The sequence below is a fragment of the Tenrec ecaudatus genome, chromosome 13 (assembly GCF_050624435.1).
Source record: "Tenrec ecaudatus isolate mTenEca1 chromosome 13, mTenEca1.hap1, whole genome shotgun sequence".
In the NCBI taxonomy this organism is placed as follows: domain Eukaryota; kingdom Metazoa; phylum Chordata; class Mammalia; order Afrosoricida; family Tenrecidae; genus Tenrec; species Tenrec ecaudatus.
Genome location: NC_134542.1, coordinates 125,893,416 through 125,906,445, shown reverse-complemented (window position 1 = coordinate 125,906,445; position 13,030 = coordinate 125,893,416). Strand labels below are relative to the sequence as shown.

At 44.2% G+C, this 13,030-nt stretch overlaps 1 protein-coding gene across 1 annotated transcript in view; it reads right to left on the bottom strand.

The window, feature by feature from the left end:
* The window catches only part of CLASP1 (cytoplasmic linker associated protein 1), a 348,219-nt gene extending 335,274 nt beyond the window's left edge, over positions 1-12,945 (bottom strand). Inside the window, exon 1 of the mRNA XM_075530220.1 lies at positions 12,794-12,945. The gene's annotated coding sequence lies outside the window, so the exon portion shown is untranslated. The remainder of the gene's footprint in view (positions 1-12,793) is intronic.
* Between the last annotated feature and the right edge of the window lie 85 nt (positions 12,946-13,030).

The window sequence follows — 13,030 nt, the reverse complement described above, 5'->3', positions numbered from 1 at the left end:
GGTACAGATAGGAACAGGAAACACAGGGAATCCAGGTCGGATCATCCCTTCAGGACCAGTGGTGTGAGTGGCAATAGTGGGAGGGTAAAGGGAAGGTGGGTTGGGAAGGGGGAACAGATTACAAGGATCTACATGTGACTTCCTCCCTGGGGGACGAACAAAAGAAAAGTGGGTGATGGGAGACATCGAGCAGAGCAATATATGACAACATAATAATTTATAAATTATCAAAGATTCATGAGGGAGGGGAAAAATGAGGAGCTGATGCCAGGGGCTCGAATGGAGATCTGATGTTTTGAGAATGGTGAGGGCAAAGAATGTACAAATGTGCTTTACACAATTGATGTATATATGGATTATCATAAGAGTTGTATGAGTCCCTAATAAAATGATTTTTAAAAAAAGTAAAGTCAAGAAAAGCCAATGAAACACCTTGTGGTGGTCAAAAAAAGAAAACAATATGCTGATACTTAAAACAACTGGGAATATTGAAAATGCAGCCCAAATGCCCAACAGTGGAAAAAATGGCTCAAGAAACTATGGCACAATATCGTGCATCCCAAAAAGAGTGATGAAACCATAAAACACCACATAACATGGAAGGACCTGGAAACCAATATGCTGAATGAAGTACGTCAATCACAAAAAGACAAATATTGTATGAGTCCACTACTAAAAGGAAAAACACCAATTAAACAAATCTTAGCGATCAATTCCTGAACAAAAGGGTAGAAGGCCGTGAACCGTACTAGCCATGAACCATACATTGCACACTTCACAAGAATCACCTTGAAGGAGACTTCACATTGTCTGGAGTTCACCACTTCAAAAGGGGAGGACAAAGACGGAGATCATCCACTTGATGCTGAACAACATTTGACAAGACTGGGACAAACTAATGGGCCCTCCACAGGAATGAACAACATTGCCAGGAAATCAAGTTAAGAGCAGAGGAGAGGAGCATTTTGGAGAAGACACGGAGTGGTCTGTTGGTGAGCATGGTGGGTGAATGGGGAGAAGCAACCTCATATGGGGAAGGAAAGCTAAACCATAATTGTTGGGGGACAATAGACCAGATTTGATGCTTCTGGGTAGACACTATAAATGTGTCTACTCAACTCTCGGTGAACCATGCCATGGAGTAAGCACCATGATGACCTTGGATACTGACCTCGTAGGCAGCATGGCATCAATCAAGGCTACACCAGATGGACTTAACATAGAAGCATAGCTGAATGAACTGAGCCCTGCCTCAAAGCTGCCGGTACCCTTGGACTGAGGACTGGGGTACTTTGATGGGGAAGGAAAGAAGCAGAAAGTGGCTGCCCAGAGCTGTGGAAGTGGAAATCATTGGACCTTGGGGGAACCCCTGACTTGATGGGTGTCCAACGGAAAGGGAACCAGAATCACCATGCATTTATTACCTTTATGGCCCCCTTGCACTGATGTTACAGGTTCCGATTTGTTGGGCACGGATGTGCTCTTGTGAGAACTGATCCAGCAGGTTTCTCACTGGCACCAATCCCCATGCTTCAGTCAAACAGGACATCAAACTGCAGGGCAATGACTCACGAATTGCAGCTCACAGCGGAAGCCTACTTGCCTACTCTTCATATCAACAGTGTCCAGAGTGCAGTCATTGGAAAATTTGTTGATATTATCAGTGCAATTGCCTTATACCTCAAGTGGATAATTGACAATGTTTTCTTTGTTTCTATGGGATTTTGTTTTCCTGCCTTTTTTTCATTTGTTTTGTTTTGTTGTTTGTTTGCGGATTGGTTACTGTTGTTGGTGTAGCTGGGTCTTATGGAGTTTTGATTTTGTCATAATACAAACACCAAAGTAAACCAGAGTTGTGCATAACAGGTGGACAAGCATTTGGGCTCTGGGCTCCCACTTGACTCTAGCTCCAATCCAACCAAGAACAGTTAGTTCTGATAACATGACCCTGCTCAATATTCACCATCATGGAAGATTGAAGAAGAACTGATGCCTTTAAATTAGGGTGCTAGGGAAGATTACTGAAAGTATCGTAGACAGCTAAAAGGGCAAACAGATCCGTCTTGAAAGAAGTAAAGCCAGAGTGCTCCCTTAGAGGCAGGAATGGCAAGACCTCATCTTACACACTTGGGTTATGTTGTCAGGAGAGACCAGTCCTTGAAGTAGAACAACTTGGTGAAGTGGTGGGGCAGCGTAGGAGGGGAAGGCCCTCAACAAGATGGATTCAAACAGTGGTTACATCAATGGGATCAGGCATGGGAACTATCGTGAGGATGGCACAGGACTGCGTAGTGTTTCATTCTGTTGTGCACAGGGTTGCTAAGGATTGAAGCCAACTACACGGCACCTGTGTTAGACAGGGTTCTCTAGAGAGACAAAACCAGATTGCTAATAATTTTATAAAGACAGATATATAACACAAGAAATGAAAGTTAAATTATATACAGATATATAATACAAGAAATGAACAGCTAAATTATAAAGCAGTACAAGTGGCTCAGTGCAACTCACTCCCGTGAGAGTTTTGTGAGACACTGGCAATCCTTCAAGTCTTGAGGACCGCCAGGTAGTCCTCTGTACAGAGATTTTGGCTATCCCGGCACAGGCAGCAAACAACAAGACAGGGCACCAACCGTCAGGCTAGGTCACCAACAGTCCCCAGCTCAAGAGATGTACATTCCAGTTCAGTGGCGAGGCAGATCTTAAAGGGACCTCAAATTACAGCGATAACAGTCCACAGGTTAGGTGTCCCACAGGTAGTGTAGCTTGCAAATTGAGGCACAGCACAAGCAAGGCAGCATACACTGGTCCAAAGAGCAAGAGACAAGAAAAGTGAGGCTCGCCGAGGCATTTATCTCTCCACCCTTCAATTAATCCCACACATGTTTATCAGCCAGGCTGGCACAATGAACTAAATATCTCAATCCATCCCTTGCCAACCTGGCACCTGTACACAATTCTTTAGCAATATACACGTACATAACTTCCACACATTGATGAAATCACACTTATACTTATTATAAATCATCTATCATACATATAAATGTAAACAGAGTCCAGTTGTATCTGATATAGCATACCTGAACACAGGAATGATATGCAATAAGCACATTAAAAGAAAATACATTGACAATTACAAACCTCGCTTTTGCAGTTGATCACATGGTCATAACTGATAGCTAGAACTACCTTCTTCTACTACCCATTCTGTATTACCTTTGCCCTCAGTAAGCACCTCAGCTGGCTGTGGTTTTTGGCCTGGCGGGGTGACCCAGACTTTCATTCCTGAGGGGTCAGGGTCATTATAAATCCTGCTAGGATTGGGTTGCTGCAACTTACCATTTACTTTAATAACAGGCCATGGTAACACTAAGAGTCGGCCTATGGGATCTCCTGGATTCCAAACATATTCTGCTTTACCTCCATTATGTAGCACCAGTCCAATTTCTCCTTGGTAATCAGGATCAATCACACCACTTAGTACAGTGACACCCTTCCTGACCTGTTGATCCAAAGGCATGAGAAGCCCAAAGTGGCCAGGGAGCATTCTCAGCTGCCAGTTCAGTGGAATCCGTGCTGTGTTTCCAGGTGGGAGAGTTCCTTTCTTCGGGACCAGGACCTCCAGGCCTGAGGAACACAGGGTTGCTGGGACAGGAATCAAAAATGCTGCAAGGGGATCACTAGGAGTAATAGTGAGTGGTGCCACTCCAGCTTCCACCCCTTGGTTCCTGGACCCATGAATTCTGGCTATTGGAGACACAGCACCATATATTGGCCGCTGGTTTAGAGCATATACAGCTTCCTGGAGAACACTGACCCAGCCCCGCAAGTTGATGCCACTTAGTTGGCGCCATAATGGTGTCTCTAGGAGCCCATTCCATCGTTCTATCAAGCCGGCAGCTTCAGGATGATGAGGAACATGATACGACCAGTGGATTCCATGGGAATGGGCCCATTGCCGCACAGTATTTGCTGTAAAGTGAGTTCCTTGATCTGAAGCAATGCTATGTGGGAAGCCAGGCCGGTGGATGAGGCATTCTGTAAGTCCACGAATAGTTTTGGCAGAAGCATCACGTGCAGGGAAGGCAAATCCATAACCAGAGTAGGTGTCTATTCCAGTAAGAACAAAATGCTGTCGCCTCCATGATGGAAGTGGTCCTCTGTAATCAACCTGCCACCAAGTTGCTGGTTGATCTCCCCGAAAAATGGTCCCCTATCTTGGACTTAATGTTGGTTTCTGCTGCTAGTAAATGGGGTACTTAACAGGGGAAGTGGCCAAGTCAGCCTTAGTGAGTGAAAGTCCATGTTCCTGTGCCCATGCATAACCTCCATCCCTGCCACCATGTCCACTTGGTTCATGTGCCCATTGGGCGATAACAGGAGTGGCAGAGGAAAGAGGAGGACCAGTCTCCACAGCGCGTGTCATCTTATCCACTTGATTATTAAAGTCCTCCTCTTCAGAGGTAATCCTTTGGTGAGCGTTCACGTGAGACACAATTACCTTTACCTTCTTGGCTCATTCAGAGAGGTCTATCCACATACCTCTTCCCCACACCTCCTTGTCACCAATTTTCCAATCATGGTCCTTCCAATTCCCTGACCATCCAGCCAAGCCATTAGCCACAGCCCATGAATCAGTATATAATCTCACATCTGGCCATATTCCTTATATGCAAACTGAACGGCCAGGTGCACTGCTGAAAGTTCTGCCCATTGGGAAGATTTCCCTTCACCACTGTCCTGTAGGGAGATCCCAGAAAGGGGCTGTAGTGCTGCTGCTGTCCACTTACGAGTGGCACCTGCATATCGTGCAGAGCCATCCATAAACCAAGCATGACTTTTCTGTTCTTCAGTTAAAGTATGGTAAGGAACTCCCCAGGAGGTCATAGGTGCAGACTGGGAGAAAGGAGGCAATGTGACAGGAGTGGAGACTGTGGGTATTTGGGCCACTTCTTCATGCAGCTTGCTTGTTCCTTCAGGTCCTGCTTTGGCCCGATCTCGTATATACCACTTCCATTAACAATGGAGTGTTGTTGCGCCCGTCCAACTTTATAATTCCGTGGGCCAGACAATACCCAGTTAATGATAATTCAGGCCTCATGGTGACTTGGTGGCCCATGGTGAGGCGTTCAGTCTCCACCAAGGCCCAGTAACAGGCCAACAGCTATTTTTCAAAGAGGGAGTAGTTGTTTGCAGAGGATGGCAAGACTTTACTCCAAAATCCCAATGGTCTACGCTGTGATTCACCAATAGGGGTCTGCCAAACACTCCACACTGCATCTTTATCTACAACTGACACCTCTAGCACCATTGGGTCAGCTGGATCATATGGTCCCAGTGGCAAAGCAGCTTGAACGGCAGCCTGAACCTGTTGAAGAGCCTTTTCTTGTTCTGGGCCCCACTCAAAATTGGAGGCTTTTCGTGTCACTTGATAAATAGGTCGAAGTAGAACACCCAAGTGAGGGATATGTTGCCTCCAAAATCCGAAGAGACCCACTAGGTGTTGTGCCTCTTTTTTAGTCTTTGGCACACCAAATGCAATAGCTTATCCTTCACTTTAGTAGGATTATCTCGACAGACCCCACACCACTGGGGTCCTAGAAATTTTACTGATGTGGAGGGTACCTGAATCTTCGTTGGGTGAATTTCTCAACCTCTTGTACGCAGATATTGCACCAATGAATCTAGACTCATTGGTACTTCCTCCTAAGTGGGTCAATCAGCATAATGTCATCAATATAATGGACCAGTGTGACATTTTGTGGAATAGACAGGAGGTCAAGGTCCCTTCGGACTAAATTATGGCACAGGGCAGAAGAGTTGATGTACCCCTGGGGGAGAGTTGTGAAAGTACATTGTTGCCCCTGCCAGGTGAAGGCAAACTCCTTCTGCTGGTCCTTTGAGATTGGTATGGAGAAGAAGGCATTAGCCAAAGCAATATGCTGCATACCAAGTACCAGGAGAAGTATTTATTTGCTCAAGCAATGAAATCACATCTGGAATGGCAGCTGCAATTGGTGTCACCACCTGGATAAGTTTACGATAATCCACTATCATTCTCCAGGATCCATCTGTCTTCTTTACAGGCCAAATAGGTGAGTTAAATGGGGATGTAGTAGGAATCACCACCCCTGCATCTTTCAAGTCTTTGATGGTGGCACTGATCTCTGCAATCCCTCCAGAAATGCGGTATTGCTTTTGGTTTACTATTTTCCTAGGCAATGGCAATTCTAATGGTGTCCACTTGCCCTTTCCTACCATGACAGCCCTTATTCCACAATTCAGGGATCCAATATGGGGGTTCTGCCAGTTACTAAGTATGTCTATTCCAATGATGCATTCTGGAACTGGGGAAATAACCACAGGATGGGTCCCGGGACCCAATGGACCCACAGTGAGGCGTGCCTGAGCTAAAACTCCATCGATAACTTGACCTCCTTAAGCCCCCACTATGACTGGTGGGCCTTCGAAACATTTTGGGTCTCCTGGAATTAGTGTCAGTTCTGAGCCGGTGTCTAGTAATCCCCGAAAAGTTTGGTTATTTCCTTTCCCCCAATGAACAGTCACTCTTGTGAAAGGCTGCAGGTCTCTTTGGGGAAGGCTAGAAGAAAGACTAACAGTATAGACCTTCACTGATGTAGCAGGGTCCTCCTTCAAAGGGACCCGGCCTCCCCTTCATTCAAGGGATTGTGGGTCTGTAAACTGGCTCAGGTCTGGGAATTGATTGAGCGATCGTGACTGTCTATTCTGTTCACCTGATCTACCATTCTTCCACCTGTTTAGATCACGTAAATTACTTAGTAGGTTTCCCATCAATTTCATTCCTAGGGACACCGTGGCTAAGTAGCCAATGCCATAATTCCACATGAGACAGGTTTGATTACTACTAAAACCTTGTTGTCTATTGTAACCACGACCACCCTGTCTCTGTTGATTCAGTGCTGACATCTGCCCTCTACCATCACAGGGACCAATCAGTCCCATTGTGGGCAAATGTTGGTGTTCACTTAGGGCAGTGGCCACTGTTAATCCTGGTGCACATAAAATAGCAATTACAGGAGTCTTAAGAGATGCTGGGGCCCACTTCACAAACTTGTTTCTTATGGTTCAGGATGCCCTCTTTTTGGGTCTATGGGAATATCCTAATAGATCCATTCCAACATACCAATTTCTCTAAGCTTTTGGGTGCCTTCCTCTACAGTGTACCAAGGTAGGTCAGGTACTTCAAGTTGGTCTAATCTAGGCCATCTGGCAGTCCATGCTTCATTGAACCAACCAAATAAAGAATTAGATCCACTCTTAGCCTCTCTCACAGAGACATTGAAAAAAGAGTGTGCTTAGGGGTCCATATCCAGAAACTCAGACCAGTCTAATATTACATTTTGTGCACCAGTATCCCACACCCTTAGTAACCATTCCCAGGGGTATCCCCCAAGCTTCTGCTTGCACGTATTTGAAAACTCGAGCAGATCTTCATGAGTATAGCACACTTCTTCTTGGATAATCATCTCAACCGCACCTTTAGGAGCTTTCTGAGACTTAATTTTATTTACAAGTCTAGCGGAAATAATGGGTGGTGAGGGTCTTTCCTGGGTGCTCTCAGCAATATCTTGTAAGGCATCTCCCTCAGGCAATGGTACTGATGCAGCCCCACCTGGCATATCAACTTGAATAGTTTGACTAATCTGCTCAGGTGTGGATTCGGAATTAATACTTTCAGCTGGGAGAGGTGGATCTATTGACTGGGGTGGGTCAATTGTTTCTAAGGGCTCAATATCCTCCTCTTCTGGATCATCAGCCCATATATTCCCATCCCACGTTTCAGGGTCCCAACTTTTACCAATCAATGCCCTCACTTTGGTTTCAGACACTGCTCTAGATATGCAATTCAGCTGCCGTTGTAATTCAGCCACTCGCATAATGAGACTCTGGACCTGGTTCTCAGCAATGTCAGCTCTCTTACTAGAGGAGAGAAGGCTCTCCTTTGTAACACAGATGGAAGTTTTCAAATCCGTTAGTCTGCACCTGAAGCACACTTTTGAGGCTCTGAGACCATCCCTCTCCTTAATCACACTTTCCATTGTAAGGAGGACCAGCCAACCAGCTTCCCTATACTTGTCATCCTTACAAAACTGGAAAAAATGAAACATACGATAACTTAGAGCCTCTCCTTTAACCAGCACCTCTTCTATCGGTGGTGCTACTTTAGGTATTATCTAGAATTATCTGTAACTATCTCAGCACCTAATAACATAGAACAGGGCAGAACAGTCCAAATTGCCAACTTTGTGGTTAATAGCCCAACTCAAATACACTATGCCACAAGGGCTGCTACGTATCTGGACAGAAGGGGCAAATATTTTAACAAACGCCTCGGGTGATTCACTGGACTTAATTCCCACAACTACTACTACTTTATTTTTAATTCCTAATAGTAAGTGCTTCAATAGGTAAAAGGTTGGTGGTTTGAACCCACCAAGAAGTGTCTTGAGAGATAAGCCTGGAAATCTGCATCCCAGAGATCATTCTTGAAAGCCCCGTGAGTCGGAATTAGGTCAACAGCAATAACATGCCAGGCTCTGTGCTCACACCTCACAAGATTGCTTCATTTAAGCAAAGTTACCAGTAGTTAATATTAATAAAGCCCTTTCACAGCAACCCTAAAGGAAAGGGTACCACTGCCCTGTACGTTTCTGAGACTGTCACTCAGCTGGTCTCAATCTGTGCATTGTGACCGCTTTGGGCGTCGAATGATCCTTTCACAAAAGTCACCCAATCCATAACAGTAGCAAAATGACAGTTATGAAGTGGCAATGAAAATAATTTCACAGCTGGAAGTCACCACATGAGGAACTGTATGAAAGGGTCGAGGCATTAGGATGGTTGAGAACCACTGCTGTAACTTTGAAGGAGTAAAAAGTCCAGTCTTTCTCCTAAGGAGAGGCTGGTAGTTTCAAACTACAGACCTACAGTTAGCAACCCAATACATAACTACTATTAATAATCTTCCCCAAATGCATAGGTAAAGACACTTAAATACAGAGATGAATCAGCCCAAAGTCATAGAGCAGGGTCCAAAGATACAACAATGTTAGAAAATTGCTGCTAGTTTCCTAAACTTAGAAAATAGTTACACAGGTCATACCAAAACCCTGTGTTTCACTCCAAACGTTGCACTTAAAGGACACTAATAAAAAGTGTTGTCTAAAGACAACATGATGAAAACCATATTAAATCGGAGTAGATAAATGATCGAGTTGTTTACATATCAGGTTAGCTAGCATCACTTCACAATATTTTGTCTCCCGAGAGGTTCAGGGACTATTTATGTACATCTCTTCAACGATACTTATGTACTTAATGTCTTCTCAACTGCACTATATAAAGCCTGATAAGTGTCCTATGAAATGTAAAGGGCTATAAAGTTGAGATTGTGAGAACAGCACAGGACGAGGCAGTATTTCGTTCCATTGTACATAGGGTTGTTTTGAGTTAACACTGACATGGCAGCACCCAACAACAACATCATTATGGGGAGAAGAAACAGACACGCATCATGTTACTTCTGGGGGTATAATAAAAGATCAACAGGTAAAAGAAGGGAGATTTTGACCATCTAAAAAAACCATTTTTATTAATCAAACCTGTCTAATAATAAAAATACCTAAAGTATAAGGTTCACAATCAGGAAGACATAATATAGGATGTTGGACTATATATGTCCTCTAGTTGTTCTTCCAAGATTTATATTGTATTCTAGATTATGATATACATCATTTATACTTCCATACCTGATATGATCCCCATTAGCGGTATATAAATTCTGCAGTAAACATCAGAGGACACCAAATTGTGTTCTACAAAAACCCCTGTGCCGTCAGGGACCCGGGAAAGAGTAATTGCACAGGAAGTGGGAAAGTGATGACTACAACACCTTAGTAAAGAATGAACTTACCTCCATGCAGGAAAAAGAGAAGTCAAATAGAGGGATTATGGAAGAAAGCCCATCTAAGTGCACTTGAGGCGAAGTCTTAACAAACCCAGGGGAAACTGGAGAGTTGGGAGGCTGCAAGAACTTGGGGAGGAGAAGCACCGTGTCGTAATAATCTGACAGTAAAAGAAAGAGGCCGCCTTGGGGTGGGGAAGAAACCGCTAGAAACCATCGGTAAACTCTGGAGTTAAAAAAGCCTTGAGAGATCATTTCTGCAAACCCATGTTATGGATGATGCTCCTACAGGCAAAGGGTAAAGAACAAATTATATTTTAGAAATATAATTACTGTATATGCTCGAGTATAAGCCTACCCGAATATCAGCCAAAGGCCCTAATTTTACCACAAAAACAGCATTAAAAATGTGCCGAACCACTCAGCTCATACTCAGATACATACAGTGTATCATATTTCCTGTTGCCAATGATGTCCTCTACTTGATATTTTTTAAGACAAATGCCTAAGCATGTTCTTTTTAAAACTCCTGTTTACTATGTGACAGATATTTCCACTATTTCATTTAACAATAAAACTTGCATTATCAAAACTAACAGCCCGAAAGTCTCATATTTTAAAAATCTTAAATTATTATAATATTTGTCCATTCTACTTTGAAATTAAAAATGTTATACTACTAACCACTATGATTTTAAGTGGAAGGTTTTTAAGAATAAATATTTTAAGCTTTAGATCTAAATTACTTCATTCAACTTAAAGAAAAAAATCAAGACACCTATATAAGAAAACAGAATTAACAAGACACTGAAGCAAAAAATATAAAAACAAAGCCAGTGGATATAACAGGTTTTAATAATAAACATAACGTTCTTTTAGCCAATCAGTTCTCAACATCCCTGTCAAACTATTTTAAGGATCTGAAATCTTGCTCTATAAAAAGCAAGTTCCCATAATCTAACTACACTAAACCATTAAAGCAAACAAATCAAACTTCAGATGTGCTTATCAGTACAGTAAAACATTTAATTATTGTATATATATTATACAGTTCGGTCTGTGGGTTAATTCAAAGCATACTACTAAGAGATTTTGAATTACAATTCTAACACAAATTTAACAAATTCAATTCTAACACAATGTAAACTTAGCTGAAGCCTTTTCCTGTATTTGCAACTCCCGCGTAAGATACAATGTTCACCTCCCCCATCACCTCAAAAGTCTCTTCAGAGAAGTTCCAATTTTGGCTAACGTTAATTGATTACATTAAAAGTTCTGGATGAAAACGCAACAAAAATAAAACCTTTTCAATCTAACACTGCACTACAACTTAACTACTAATTATACAAGCAGTTTTGAGTACCAACTGCTAAAACAGGAAAATTACAACTTTATAAGGGTGAATATGCCAGCCTTTCACCAAAATTTCTAGTATTCAAGATATTTTTATCTTTATGATAGCTGCATCAAAGTTTCAATTCTCCCACTGGCTTGATGCAAAATGTCAACATCAACTATTCCTCAGTAAGTCCACTTGCGGGCTATCTATCAAGAGTTCAGTCTATGCCACAAATCATAACAGTAAGCAAAACAACAATTCTAAAAGCCAGAAGAGATACCAGACGGTGGCCCCTCAATAGGGCACAAGGCACATGGTATCCCAAAACTCTCACTTCTGACTCTTCACCAACACTGTCTCCAGACTAGAGAATATGAAGCTCTTTCTGCCACATTTAGAAATCAATTATCATGTTTACAGCACTCAAGTTTTATCTGAGACCCAACCAACAATTACTCTAAAGGAAGGATGAAAGGGGAAGGGGACAGGAAAATAACATTCTTTTCCATGGAACATCCAGAGAGAAATTAATATGACACAGTGGAAAATGTAGCTGAAGTCATTGAACAATTTGTAATTGTTAACGGAAATTCTACTTCGCTGTGTATACTTTCATCAAAAACACAATTTAAAATGTTTAATAGATACTACAAATGGTGAGTATTTAATAAACAGGCTCCACCTAGACCTCTTTAATTTGGGGGGAAACAATGAATCAAACACAACTACTTGGAGTGCATTTGTAAAACGTTAGATTCTGGAATCCCCACACTCATCCGCACAGCTTGGAAAATAAAAAGCCAAATTCGATTAGCTGCACAGTGACCCAAGCAGGCGAACAACGTGCACGGTGACCACACCGGCATCCTCGCCCGAGCGCCTTTCTGCCAATGCTGAAGAACAACAAAGGCAAGTTGAAGAAGCTGCATGCGGCTCAAGTGAGCGTGGAGCTGTTTCTGCCGCTTCGGGGACAAGCTCGGTACAGGCTCCAAGGGCGAAGGGGACCCACGTCCCTCCCGGTGGACCGCCCTGCACAGCGCCTCCAACTCCGCTTTGTCTGCCGGGCGCGGAGCGCTGGCCTCCCCCCGCGACAACCCTTTCCTCCGGCTCTTTCTCCACGTCCGTCCTGGGCGCCGAGGAGCCCGGGGTTACTCCCCTCGCGCCCTTTCCGGGCAGCCCCGGCCCCTTTCCAACAGGACCCAAGAAACTAGGGGCTGGGGTGGGGTCTCGGGAGACAAGGGCACACAAAGCCGCGCTGCCCGCTGCCCCGCACCCCGTCCTTGCAAAGCAGCCTGGGATCGGCGACCGACCGGTGGAATCAATAACCATCCAGCTCCGCGTCCCAGTTCCCATCCAAGTGCCGCCCCCTCCCCCGCAAAGTGCACCCGCGAGGCGAAGGCAGCGCTGGACATCCGCTCACCCCGATTCGGAGCCTGGACTGCAGGCGAGGGGACAAGGGCCTCGCAGGGCTCGCTTTCTAAATCTCCTCGCCCTACCCCAATACTTACAGTTATTATTCACTGCGGCTGCGGCTGCCGCTCCTGCGCACCAGACAGCCACCGCCTTCTCCTCCACCCCAACGAGGTGAAGCGATCCGGGCTGGGGTTAAAAAAAAAAAAAATGGAGCCTAACGCGCCTGCGCAGTGCAGTCTCTGTCTCTATTTTTCGCCCCCTGGCGGCTCCCGGCCAGGTTCAACCATAGAGAGGGCAGAGCAAAGCCAGAGCGGCAGCTACCTCTCTATGGT